The sequence below is a fragment of the Aegilops tauschii genome, chromosome 7, assembly GCF_002575655.3.
Source record: "Aegilops tauschii subsp. strangulata cultivar AL8/78 chromosome 7, Aet v6.0, whole genome shotgun sequence".
NCBI lineage: Eukaryota > Viridiplantae > Streptophyta > Magnoliopsida > Poales > Poaceae > Aegilops > Aegilops tauschii.
The window spans coordinates 515776295-515791873 of NC_053041.3; positions in this window are offsets into that span (position 1 = coordinate 515776295).

Genomic DNA, 15579 nt, shown 5'->3' on the forward strand with positions numbered 1-15579 from the left:
TTTCGAGTTACCAACACTTAGCAACCGAACCAGTATCTAATACCCTGGTGCTACTAGGAGTACTAGTAAAGTACACATTAATATAATGTATATCCAATATACTTCTGTCGACCTTGCCTGCCTTCTCATCTACCAAGTATCTAGGGTAGTTCTGCTTCAGTGACCGTTCCCCTCATTACTGAAGCACTTAGTCTCGAGTTTGGGTTCAACCTTGGGTTTCTTTACTAGAGCAGCAACTGATTTGCCATTTCATGAAGTATCCCTTCTTTCCCTTGCCCTTCTTGAAACTAGTGGTTTTACTAACCATCAACAATTGATGCTCCTACTTGATTTCTACTTTCGCGGTGTCAAACATCGCGAGTTGCTCAAGGATCATCATGTCTATCCCTGATATGTTATAGTTCATCACGAAGCTCTAATAGCTTGGTGGCAGTGACTATGGAGAACCATCACTATCTCATCTGGAAGATTAACTTCCACTCGATTCAAGCGATTGTAGTACTCAGACAATCTGAGCACATGCTCAACGATTGAGCTTTTCTCCCTTAGTTTGCAGGCTTCAGAAACTCGTCAAAGGTCTCATACCTCTTGACGTGGGCACTAGTCTGAAATCCCAATTTCAGTCTTTGGAACATCTCATATGTTCTGCGACGTTTCAAAACGTCTTTGGTGCCACAATTTTAAACCGTTAGCATTACGCACTGAACTATCACGTAGTCATCAAAACGCGTATGTCAGATGTTTCACAACATCTACAGACGACGCTCGAGGTTCAGCACACAGAGCGGTGCATTAAGGACATAAGCCTTCTGTGCAACAATGAGGACAATCCTCAGTATACGGACCCAGTCCGCATAATTGCTACTGTCAACTTTCAACTAAATTTTCTCTAGGAACATATCTTAAACAGTAGAACTAAAGCGTAAGCTATGACATAATTTGCAAAGACCTTTTGACTATGTTCATGACAATTAAGTTCATCTGATTATTTAATGAACTCCCACTTAGATAGACATCCCTCTAGTCATCTAAATGAACATGATCCGAATCGACTAGACCGTGTCCGATCATCACGTGAGACGGACTAGTCATCAACAGTGAACATCTCCATGTTGATCGTATCTACTATACGACTCATGTTCGACCTTTCGGTCTCTTGTGTTCCGAGGCCATGTCTGTACATGCTAGGCTCGTCAAGTCAACCTAAGTGTTTCGCATGTGTAAATCTGGCTTACACCCGTTGTATGCGAACGTTAGAATCTATCACACCCGATCATCACGTGGTGCTTCGAAACAACGAACCTTCGCAACGGTGCACAGTTAGGGGGAACACATCTCTTGAAATTTTAGTGAGGGATCATCTTATTTATGCTACCGTCGTTCTAAGCAAATAAGATGTAAACATGACAAACATCACATGCAAATCATAAAGTGACATGATATGGCCAATATCATCTTGCGCCTTTGATCTCCATCTTCGAGGCGCGGCATGATCACCTTCGTCACCGGCATGACACCATGATCTCCATCATCATGATCTCCATCATCGTGTCTTCATGAAGTTCTCTCGCCAACTATTACTTCTACTACTATGGCTAACGGTTAGCAATAAAGTAAAGTAATTACATGGCGTTTTTCATTGACACGCAGGTCATACAATAAATTAAGACAACTCCTATGGCTCCTGTCGGTTGTCATACTCATCGACATGCAAGTCGTGATTCCTATTACAAGAACATGATCAGTCTCATACATCATATATATATATATAATTCATCACATCCTTTTGGCCATATCACGTCACATAGCATACCCTGCAAAAACAAGTTAGACGTCCTCTAATTGCTGTTGCATGTTTTACGTGGTTGCTATGGGTTTCTAGCAAGAACGTTTCTTACCTACGCAAAAGCCACAACGGTGATATGCCAATTGCTATTTACCCTTCATAAGGACCCTCTTCATCGATTCCGATCTGACAAAAGTGGGAGAGACAGACACCCGCTAGCCACCTTATGCATCAAGTGCATGTGAGTCGGTGGAACCTGTCTCACGTAAGAGTACGTGTAAGGTCGGTCCGGGCCGCTTCATCCCACAATGCCACCGAATCAAGATAAGACTAGTAATGGCAAGCAAATTGAACAAATCATCGCCCACAACTACTTTGTGTTCTACTCGTGCATAGAATCTACGCATAGACCTAGCTCATGATGCCACTGTTGTATAATGTAGCAAAATTCAAAATTTTCCTACGTGTCACCAAGATCAATCTAGGAGATGCTAGCAACGAGAGAGAGGGAGTGCATCTGCATACCCTTGAAGATCGCTAAGCGGAAGCGTTACAAGAACGCGGTTGATGGAGTCGTACTCGCGGCGATTCAAATCGCGGAAGATCCGATCTAGCGCCGAACGGACGGCGCCTCCGCGTTCAACACACGTACAGCCCGGGGACGTCTCCTCCTTCTTGATCCAGCAACGGGAGAGGAGAAGTTGAGGGAGAACTCCAGCAGCACGACGGCGTGGTGGCGATGGAGCTCGTGGTTCTCCGGCAGAGCTTCGCTAAGCACTACGGAGGAGGAGGAGGAGTTGGAGGAGGAGAGGGCTGCGCCAGGCAAGGGGTCGGCTGCCCTCTCTCTCCCTCACTATATATAGGGGGAAGAGGGGTGGAGGAGGCACCCTAGGGTTCCCTAGGGGAGGGGCGGCGGCCACTGGGGAAACCCTAGATGTGTTTGGGCGCCCCCACACCTGGGAAACTTGCCCCCCAAGCCGGGAGGAGTGGCTGCCCTAGGGGAGGCGCCCCCACCTCTCCACGTTACGTGAGAGGGGTTGGGAGGGGCGCACAGCTCCTTAGTGGGCTGGTTTGCCCCTTCCCCTTGGCCCATAAGGCCCCCCAACACTTGTCGGGGCCTCCAAAACCCCTTTCGGACATGCTGGCCATAGCCTCGTACCCCCGGAACAATTCCGGACTCCAACACCCTTCGTCCAATATACCGATCTTCACCTTCGGACCATTCCAGAGCTCCTCGTCATGTCCGGGGTCTCATCTGGGACTCTGAACAACCTTCGGTAACCACATACTATTTCCCATAACAACTCTAGCGTCACCGAACCTTAAGTGTGTAGACCCTACGGGTTCGGGAACCATGCAGACATGACCGAGATACCTCTCTGGCCAAAAACCAACAGCGGGATCTGGATACCCATGTTGGCTCCCACATGTTCCACGATGATCTCATCGGATGAACCATGGTGTCGGGGATTCAATCAATCCCGTATACAATTCCCTTTGTCTATGGTATGTTACTTGCCCGAGATTCGATCGTCGGTATCCCAATACGTCATTCAATCTCGTTACTGGCAAGACTCCTTACTCGTTCCGTAACGCATGATCCCGTGGCTAACTCATTAGTCACATTGAGCTCATTATGATGATGCATTACCGAGTGGGCCCAGAGATACCTCTCCGTCATACGGAGTGACAAATCTCAGTCTCAATTCGTGCCAACCCAACAGACACTTTCGGAGATACCTGTAGTGCACCTTTATAGCCACCTAGTTATGTTGTGACGTTTGGTACACCCAAAGCATTCCTACAGTATCCGGGAGTTGCACAATCTCATGGTCTAAGGAAACGATACTTGACATTAGAAAAGCTCTTAGCAAACGAACTACACGATCTTGTGCTATGCTTAGGATTGGGTCTTGTCCATCACATCATTCTCCTAATGATGTGATCCCGTTATCAATGACATCCAATGTCCATGGTCAGGAAACCATAACCATCTATTGATCAACGAGCTAGTCAACTAGAGGCTTACTAGGGACATGTTGCGGTCTATGTATTCACACATGTATTACGGTTTCCAGTTAATACAATTATAGCATGAACAATAGACAATTATCATGAACAAGGAAATACAATAATAACCATTTTATTATTGCCTCTAGGGCATATTTCCAACACTTTTTCTGCGAAACACTGAAATAGGCAAAAAACAGCAATTTGGGTTGGGCCTCCGGTTAATAGGTTAGTCCCAAAAATAATATAAAAGTGTATAAATAAGCCCATTAAACATCCAAAACAGAATATATAATAGCATGGAACAATCAAAAATTATAGATACGTTGGAGACGTATCAAGCTTCCCCAAGCTTAATTCCTGCTCGTCCTCGAGTAGGTAAATGATAAAGATAGAATTTTTGATGTGGAATGCTTCTTTGCATAATTTTCAATGTAATTCTTTTTATTGTGGCATGAATATTTAGATCCGAAAGATTCAAGATAAAAGTTTAATATTGACATAAAAACAATAATACTTCAAGCATGCTAACCAAGCAATTATGTCTTATCAAAATAACATAGCCAAAGAAAGATCATCCCTACAAAATCATATAGTTAGGCCATGTTTCAATATCGTCACACAAACGTTCTCATCATGCTTAACCCCGATGACAAGCCGAGCAATTGGTTCATAGTTTTTAACGCGCTTCATCCTTTTCAACCCTTACGCAATACATGAGCGCAAGCCATGGATATAACACTATGGGTGGAGTAAAGTATAATGATGGGGGTTATGAGAGAAGACAAAAAGGTAGAAAGTCTCACATTGACGCGGCTAATCAATAGGCTATGGAGATGCCCATCAATTGATGTCAATGAGAGGAGTAGGGATTGCCATGCAACGGATGCACTAGAGCTATAAATGTATGAAAGATCAACAAAAGAAACTAAGTGGGTGTGCATCCAACTTGCTTGCTCACGAAGACCTAGGGCATTTTGAGGAAGCCCATCATTGGAATATACAAGCCAAGTTCTATAATGAAAAATTCCCACTAGTATATGAAAGTGACAACATAGGAGACTCTCTATCATGAAGATCACGGTGCTACTTTGAAGCACAAGTGTGGAAAAAGGATAGTAACATTGTCCCTTCTCTCTTTTTCTCTCATTTTTTCTCCTTTTTTCTTGGGCCTTCTCTTTTTTTTCTCTTTGGCCTCTCTCTCTTCTTTTTTATTTAGTCCGGAATCTCATCCCGACTTATGGGGGAATCATAGTCTCCATCATCCTTTCCTCACATGGGACAATGCTCTAATAATGATGATCATCACACTTTTATTACTTACAACTCAAGAATTACAACTCAACACTTAGAACAAAATATGACTCTATGTGAATGCCCCCGGCGATGTACCGGGATATGCAATGAATCAAGAGTGACATGTATGAAAAATTATGAATGGTGGCTTTGCCACAAATACGATGTCAACTACATGATCATGCAAAGCAATGTGACAATGATGGAGCGTGTCATAATAAACGGAACGGTGAAAAGTTGCATGGAAATATATCTCGGAATGGCTATGGAAATGCCATGATAGGTAGGTATGGTGGCTGTTTTGAGGAAGATATGAGGAGGTTTATGTGTGATAGAGCGTATCATATCACGGGGTTTGGATGTACCGGCGAAGTTTGCACCAACTCTCAAGGCGAGAAAGGGCAATGCGCAGTACCGTAGAGGCTAGAAAATTGTGGAAGGTTGAGAGTGCGTATAATCCATGGACTCACATTAGTCATAAAGAACTCATATACTTATTGCAAAAGTTTATTAGCCCTCGAAGCAAAGTACTACTACGCATGCCCCTAGAGGGATAGATTGGTAGGAAAAGACCATCGCTCGTCCCCGACCGCCACTCATAAGGAAAGCAATAAAAGAACACCTTATGTGTCAAAATTGTCACACAACTTTTACCATACGTGCATGCTACGGGACTTGCCAACCTTAACACAAGTATTTCTCAATTTCACAATTACTCAACTAGCACACTCTAATATTACCACCTTTATATCTTAAAACACTTATCAAGTATCAAACTTCTCATGATATTCAATGAACTCAATATGGAAGATTAATTTCACAATTAAAGCAAATTACCATGCTGTTTAAGACTCTCAAAATAATATAAGTGAAGCATGAGAGATCAATAATTTCTATAAAATAAAACAACCACCGTGCTCTAAAAGATATAAGTGAAGCACTAGAGCAAAACTATATAGCTCAAAAGATATAAGTGAAGCACATAGAGTATTCTAACAAATTCTGAATCATGTGTGTCTCTCTCAAAAGGTGTGTACAGCGAGGATGATTGTGACAAACTAAAAATCAAAGACTCAAATCATACAAGACGCTCCAAGCAAAACACATATCATGTGGTGAATAAAAATATAGCTCCAAGTAAAGTTACCGATAGACGAAGACGAAAGAGGGGATGCCTTCCGGGGCATCCCCAAGCTTAAGCTTTTGGTTGTCCTTGAATTTTACCTTGGGGTGCCTTGGGAATCCCCAAGCTTAGGCTCTTGCCAATCCTTGTTCCATAATCCATCAAATCTTTACCCAAAACTTGAAAACTTCACAACACAAAACTTAACAGAAAATCTCGTGAGCTCCGTTAGCGAAAGAAAACAAAACACCACTTCAAGGTACTGTAATGAACTCATTATTTATTTATATTAGTGTTAAACCTACTGTATTCCAACTTTTCTATGGTTCATAAACTCCATTTCTATCCATAGATTCATTAAAATAAGCAAACAACACGCGAAAAACAGAATCTGTCAAAAACAGAACAGTCTGTACTAATCTATAACTAACGTAAACTTCTGGAACTCTAAAAGTTCTACCAAAATAGGATGACCTGGACAATTTGTTTATTGATCTATTGTAATTGGAATCAGTATTTTATCACGTTCTGGTGATTTTTAACAATTATTTTCGTGAACAGAAAGTTTCTGGAATTTTCAGCAAGATCAAATAACTATCATCCAAGAAGATCCTATAGGTTTAACTTGGCACAAACACTAATAAAAACACAAAACCACATCTAAACATAAGCTAGATGGATTATTTATTCCTAAACAGAACCAAAAAGCAAAAAACTAAAATAAAATTGGGTTGCCTCCCAACAAGCGCTATCGTTTAACGCCCCTAGCTAGGCATAAAAGCGAGGATAGATCTAGGTATTGCCATCTTTGGTAGGCAATCCATAGGTGGCTCTCATAATAGATTCATATGGTAATTTAATTTTATTTCTAGGGAAGTGTTCCATGCCTTTCCTTAACGGAAATTGGAATATAATATTTCCTTCCTTAATATCAATGATTGCACCAATCGTTCTAAGGAAAGGTCTACCAAGAATAATAGGACATGAAGGATTGCAATCAAGAACAATGAAATCTACGGGCACATAATTCCTATTTGCAACAATAAGAACATCATTAATTCTTCCCATAGGTTTCTTACCAGTGGAATCCGCAAGGTGCAAGTTTAAAGAACAATCATCAAATTCACGGAAACCTAACAAATCACAAAAAGTTTTTGGAATCGTGGAAACACTAGCACCCAAATCACACAAAGCATAGCATTCATGATCTTTAATTTCAATTTTAATTGTAGGTTCCCATTCATCATAAAGTTTTCTAGGGATATAAACTTCCAACTCAAGTTTTTCTTCATAAGATTGCATCAAAGCATCAACGATATGTTTAGTAAAAGCTTTATTCTGACTATAAGCATGAGGAGAATTTAGCACGGATTGCAACAAGGAAATACAATCTATCACAGAGCAATTATCATAATTAAATTCCTTGAAATCCAAGATAGTGGGTTCATTGCTATCTAAAGTTTTAACCTCTTCAATCCCACTTTTAGCAATTTTAGCATCAAGATCTAAAAACTCTAAATTTTTGGGACGCCTTCTAACTAAAGTTGACTCATCTCCAGTCCCATCATCATCAAGATTCATATTGCAAAACAACGATTTAATAGGGGACACATCAATAACTTTTAGATCTTCATCTTTATTCTCATAAAAACTAGAAGAACACGCCCACAAAGCAATCTTTCTTAGCACGCATCCTAGCGGTTCTTTCTTTGTACTCATCAATGGAAACTCTCATGGCTTTGAGAGACTCATTGATATCATGCTTAGGTGGAATATATCTAAGTTTCAAAGAATCAACATCAATAGAAATTCTATCCACGTTCCTAGCCAATTCATCAATCTTAGGCAATTTTTCTTCAAGCAAAGCATTGAAATTATTTTGAGAAATCATAAATTCTTTAACACTAGTCTCAAAATCAGAGGTCATCTTATTAAAATTTCCATAAGAGTTGTTGTAGGAATTACCATAATTATTAGAGGAATTATTAGGGAACGTCCTAGGATTAAAGTTTCCTCTATAAGCATTGTTACCAAAATTATTCCTACCAACAAAATTCACATCCATAGATTCATTATTATTCTCAATCAAAGTAGACAAAGGCATATCATTAGGATCAGAAGAAACACTCTTATTAGCAAACAATTTCATAAGTTCATCCATCTTTCCACTCAAAACATTAATTTCTTCAATCGCATGAACCTTTTTACTAGTAGATCTTTCAGTGTGCCATTGAGAATAATTTACCATAATATTATCTAGGATTTTAGTAGCTTCTCCTAAAGTGATTTCCATAAAAGTGCCTCCCACGGCCGAATCTAACAGATTTCTAGAAGCAAAATTCAATCCGGCATAGAAAATTTGTATAATCATCCACAAATTCAAACCATGAGTAGGGCAATTACGTATCATTAATTTCATCCTCTCCCAAGCTTGTGCAACATGTTCATGATCAAGTTGCTTAAAATTCATAATATCGTTTCTAAGAGAGATGATCTTAGCGGGAGGGAAATACTTAGAGATAAAAGCATCTTTGCACTTATTCCAAGAATCAATACTATTTTTAGGCAATGACGAAAACCAAGTTTTAGCATGATCTCTAAGCGAAAAAGGGAATAGCTTCAATTTAACAATATCATTGTCCACATCTTTCTTCTTTTGCATATCACACAAATCAACAAAGCTATTTAGATGGGTAGCGACATCTTCACTAGGAAGGCCGGCGAATTGATCTTTCATGACAAGATTCAACAAAGCAGCATTAATTTCACAAGATTCAGCTTCGGTAAGAGGAGCAATCGGAGTGCTAAGAAAATCATTGTTGTTGGTATTGGCAAAGTCACACAATTTAGTATTATCTTGAGCCATCGTGACAAGCAAGCAATCCAACACACGAGCAAACAAGAAGCAAGCAAAAAAGAGGCGAACGGAAAGAGAGGGCAAATAAAACGGCAAGGGTGAAGTGGGGGAGAGGAAAATGAGAGGCAAATAGCAAATAATGTAATGTGAGGGATAAGAGTTTGTGATGGGTACTTGGTATGTCTTGACTTGTGCCTAGACTCCCCGGCAACGGTGCCAGAAATCCTTCTTGCTACCTCTTGAGCACTGCGTTGGTTTTCCCTTGAAGAGGAAAGGGTGATGCAGCAAAGTAGCGTAAGTATTTCCCTCAGTTTTTGAGAACCAAGGTATCAATCCAGTAGGAGGCCACGCTCAAGTCCCTTGCACCTACACAAACAAATAAGAACCTTGCAACCAACACGATAAAGGGGTTGTCAATCCCTTCACGGCCACTTGCAAAAGTGAGATCTGATAGAGATGATAAGATAATATTTTTGGTATTTTTATGATAAAGACTAAAAGTAAAGATTGCAAAGTAAAAAAAGATAGAAATAGCTTGTTGGCGGAAGATTAATATGATGGAAAATAGACCCGGGGGCCATAGGTTTCACTAGTGGCTGCTCTCAAGATAGCATAAGTATTACGGTGGGTAAACAAATTACTGTCGAGCAATTGATAGAACTGAGCATAGTTATGGGTAACACTTTAAGCAAGATGACATGATGTGGAGGGATAAACTCATGCAATATGATATAAACCCCATCTTTTTATCCTCGATGGCAACAATACAATACGTGTCGTTTCCCCTACTATCACTGGGATCGAGCACCGCAAGATTGAACCCAAAGCTAAGCACTTCTCCCATCGCAAGAAAGATCAATCTAGTAGGCCAAACCAAACTGATAATTCGAAGAGACTTGCAAAGATAACCAATCATACATAAAAGAATTCAGAGAAGATTCAAATATTGTTCATAGATAATCTTGATCATAAACCCACAATTCATCGGATCTCGACAAACACACCGCAAAAGAAGATTACATCGAATAGATTTCCAAGAGAATCGAGGAGAACTTTGTATTGAGATCCAAAGAGAGAGAAGAAGCCATCTAGCTAATAACTATGGACCCGAAGGTCTGAGGTAAACTACTCACACATCATCGGAGAGGCTATGGTGTTGATGTAGAAGCCCTCCGTGATCAATGCCCCCTCCGGCGGAGCGCCGGAAAAGGCCCCAAGATGGGATCTCACGGGTACAGAAGGTTGCGGCGGTGGAATTAGGTTTTCTTGGTGCCCTTCGATGGTTTGGGGGTATGTAGGTATATATAGGAGGAAGAAGTAGGTCGGTGGAGCCACGAGGGGCCCACGAGGGTGGAGGGCGCGCCCAGGGGGGTTGGCGCGCCCCCTGCCTCGTGGCCTCCTTGTTGGTTGCTTGACGTCCACTCCAAGTCCTCTGGATCACGTTTGTTCCAAAAATCACGCTCCCGAAGGTTTCATTCCGTTTGGACTCCGTTTGATATTCTTTTTCTGTGAAACACTGAAATAGGCAAAAAACAACAATTTAGGCTGGGCCTCCGGTTAATAGGTTAGTCACAAAAAAATATAAAAGTGTATAAATAAGCCCATTAAACATCCAAAACAGAATATATAATAGCATGGAACAATCAAAAAGTATAGATACGTTGGAGACGTATCACATAGCAATGAGAGGGGAGAGGGTTGTCCACGTACCCTCGTAGACCGAAAGCAGAAGCGTTATGACAACGCGGTTGATGTAGTCGTAGTCTTCACGGTCGACCGATCCTAGTACCGAACGTACAGCACCTCCGCGATCTAAACACGTTCAGCTCGGCGACGTCCCACGAACTCACGATCCAGTAGAGCTTCGAGGGAGAGCTTCGTCAGCACGACGACATGATGACGGTGATGATGAAGCTACCGGCGCAGGGCTTCGCCTAAGCACCGCTACGATATAACCGAGGTGGATTATGGTGGAGGGGGCACCGCACATGGCTAAGAGATCAATGATCAACTTGTGTGTCTATGGGGTGCCCCCTCCCCCGTATATAAAGGAGTGGAGGAGGGGGAGGAGGCCGGCCTCCTAGGCGCGCCCCAAGAGGAGTCCTACTCCCACCGGGATTAGGATTCCACCCCTTCCATGAGTAGGAGTAGGAGGGAAGGAAGGAGGAGAGAGGGGGAAGGAAAAAGGGGGGCGCCGCCCCCCCTTCCTAGTCCAATTCGGACTAGAGGGGGAAGGGGCGCGCGGCCTGCCCTGGCCGCCCCTTCCTCTCTCCACCAAGGCCCATGAGGCCCATTACACTCCCCGGGGGGTTCCGGTAACCCCCCGGTACTCCGGTATTTGTCCAAACTTACTCGGAACCCTTCCGATGTCCAAACATAGTCATCCAATATATCGATCTTTATGTCTCGACCATTTCGAGACTCCTCGTCATGTCTGTGATCATATCCGGGACTCCGAACTACCTTCGGTACATCAAAACGCATAAACTCATAATATCGATCGTCACCGGACGTTAAGCGTGCGGACCCTACGGGTTCGAGAACTATGTAGACATGAACGAGACTCATCTCCGGTCAATAACCAATAGCGGAACCTGGATGCTCATATTGGTTCCTACATATTCTACGAAGATCTTTATCGGTCAAACTGCATAACAATATACGTTGTTCCCTTTGTCATCGGTATGTTACTTGCTCGAGATTCGATCGTCGGTATCTCAATACCTAGTTCAATCTCGTTACCGGCAAGTCTCTTTACTCGTTCCGTAATACATCATCCTGCAACTAACTCATTAGTTGTATTGCTTGAAAGCTTATAGTGATGTGCATTACCGAGAGGGCCCAGAGATACCTCTCCGACAATCGGAGTGACAAATCCTAATCTTGATCTATGCCAACTCAACAAGTACCATCGGAGACACCTGTAGAGCACCTTTATAATCACCCAGTTACGTTGTGACGTTTGGTAGCACACAAAGTGTTCCTCTGGTATTCGGGAGTTGCATAATCTCATAGTCATAGGAACATGTATAAGTCATGAAGAAAACAATAGCAATATACTAAACGATCAAATGCTAAGCTAACAGAATGGGTCAAGTCAATCACATCATTCTCTAATGATGTGATCCCGTTAATCAAATCAATGGCTAGGAAACTTAACCATCTTTGATTCAACGAGCTAGTCAAGTAGAGGCATACTAGTGACACTCTGTTTGTCTATGTATTCACACATGTACTTAGTTTCCGGTTAATACAATTCTAGCATGAATAATAAACATTTATCATGATATAAGGAAATATAAATAACAACTTTATTATTGCCTCTAGGGCATATTTCCTTCAGTCTCCCACTTGCACTAGAGTCAATAATCTAGATTACACAGTAATGATTATAACACCCATGGAGTCTTGGTGCTGATCATGTTTTGCCCCTGAGAGAGGCTTAGTTAACGGATCTGCAACATTCAGATCCGTATGTATCTTGCAAATCTCTATGTCTCCCTCCTTGACTTGATCGCGGATGGAATTGAAGCGTCTCTTGATGTGCTTGGTTCTCTTGTGAAATCTGGATTCCTTTGCCAAAGCAATTGCACCAGTATTGTCACAAAAGATTTTCATTGGACCCGATGCACTAGGTATGACACCTAGATCAGATATGAACTCCTTCATCCAGACTCCTTCATTTGCTGCTTCCGAAGCAGCTATGTACTCCGCTTCACATGTACATCCCGCCATGACGCTTTGTTTAGAACTGCACCAACTGATAGCTCCACTGTTCAATATAAACACGTATCTGGTTTGTGACTTAGAGTCATCCGGATCAGTGTCAAAGCTTGCATCGACGTAACCATTTACAACGAGCTCTTTGTCACCTCCATAAACGAGAAACATATCCTTAGTCCTTTTCAGGTATTTCAGGATGTTCTTGACTGTTGTCCAATGATCCACTCCTGGATTACTTTGGTACCTCCCTGCTAAACTAATAGCAAGGCACACATATGGTTTGGTACACAACATTGCATACATGATAGAGCCTATGGCTGAAGCATAGGGAACACCTTTCATTTTCTCTCTATCCTCTGCAGTGGTCGGGCATTGAGTCTGACTCAACTTCACACGTTGTAACACAGGCAAGAACCCTTTATTTGCTTGATCCATTTTGAACTTCTTCGATACTTTATCAAGGTATGTGCTTTGTGAAAGTCCAATTAAGCGTCTTGATCTATCTCTATAGATCTTGATGCCCAATATATAAGCAGCTTCATCGAGGTCTTTCATTGAAAAATTCTTATTCAAGTATCCTTTTATGCTATCCAGAAATTCTATATCATTTCCAATCAACAATATGTCATCCACATATAATATTAGAAATGCTACAGAGCTCCCACTCACTTTGTTGTAAATACAGGCATCTCCAAAAGTCTGTATAAAACCATATGCTTTGATCACACTATCAAAATGTTTATTCCAACTCCGAGATGCTTGCACCAGTCCATAGATGGATCGCTGGAGCTTGCACACTTTGTTAGCATCCTTTGGATCGATAAAACCTTCAGGTTGCATCATATACAACTCTTCTTCCAGAAATCCATTCAGGAATGCGGTCTTTACATCCATTTGCCAAATTTCATAATCATAAAATTCGGTAATTGCTAACATGATTCGGACGAACTTAAGCATTGCTACGGGTGAGAAAGTCTCATCGTAGTCAACTCCTTGAACTTGTCGAAAACCTTTCGCAACAAGTCGAGCTTTGTAGACAGTAACATTACCGTCAGCGTCAGTCTTCTTCTTGAAGATCCATTTATTCTCGATGGCTTGCCGATCATCGGGCAAGTCAACCAAAGTCCACACTTTGTTCTCACACATGGATCCCATCTCAGATTTCATGGCCTCAAGCCATTTTGCGGAAACTGGGCTCATCATCGCTTCCTCATAGTTCGTAGGTTCGTCATGGTCAAGTAACATGACCTCCAGAACAGGATTACCGTACCAATCTGGTGCGGATCTTACTCTGGTTGACCGAGGTTCGGTAGTAACTTGATCTGAAGTCACATGATCATCATCATTAGCTTCCTCACTAATTGGTGTAGGAGTCACGGAACAGATTTCTGTGATGAACTACTTTCCAATAAGGGAGTAGGTACAGCTACCTCATCAAGTTCTACTTTCCTCCCACTCACTTCTTTCGAGAGAAAACCTTCTCTAGAAATGATCCATTCTTAGCAACGAATATTTTGCCTTCAGATATGTGATAGAAGGTGTACCCAACAGTCTCCTTTGGTTATCCTATGAAGACACATTTCTCTGATTTGGGTTCGAGCTTATCAGATTGAACCTTTTTCACATAAGCATCGCAGCCCCAAACTTTAAGAAATGACAACTTTGGTTTCTTGCCAAACCACAGTTCATAAGGCGTCGTCTCAACGGATTTAGATGGTGCCCTATTTAACGTGAATGCAGCTAACTCTAAAGCATAACCCCAAAACGATAGCGGTAAATCAGTAAGATGCATCATAGATCGCACCATATCTAGTAAAGTACAATTACGACGTTCAGACACACCATTACGCTGTGGTGTTCCGGGTGGCGTGAGTTGCGAAACTATTCTGCATTGTTTCAAATGAAGACCAAAATCGTAACTCAAATATTCTCCTCCACGATCAGATCGTAGAAACTTTATTTTCTTGTTACGATGATTTTCCACTTCACTTTGAAATTCTTTGAACTTTTCAAATGTTTCAGACTTATGCTTCATCAAGTAGATATACCCATATATGCTCAAATCATCTGTGAAGGTGAGAAAATAACGATACCCGCTGCGAGCCTCAACATTCATCGAACCACATACATCGGTATGTATGATTTCCAATAAATCTGTTGCTCGCTCCATTGTTCCGGAGAACGGAGTTTTAGTCATCTTGCCCATGAGGCATGGTTCACAAGTACCAAGTGATGCATAATCAAGTGATTCCAAAAGTCCACCAGAATGGAGTTTCTTCATGCGATTTACACCAATATGACCCAAACGACAGTGCCACAAATAAGTTGCACTATCATTATCAACTCTGCATATTTTGGCTTCAATATTATTTATATGTGTATCACTACTATCGAGATTCATCAAAAATAGACCACTCTTCAAGGGTGCATGACCATAAAAGATATCACTCATATAAATAGAACAACCATTATTCTCAGATTTAAATGAATAACCATCTCGCATCGAACAAGATCCAGATATAATGTCCATGCTCAACGCTGGCACCAAATAACAATTATTCAGGTCTAAAACTAATCCTGTAGGTAGATGTAGAGGTAGCATGCCGACCACGATCACATCGACTTTGGAACCATTTCCCACGCGCATCGTCACCTCGTCCTTAGCCAATCTTCGCTTAATCCGTAGTCCCTATTTCGAGTTGCAAATATTAGCAACAGAACCAGTGTCAAATACCCAGGTGCTACTGCGAGCATTAGTAAGGTACACATCAATAACATGTATAT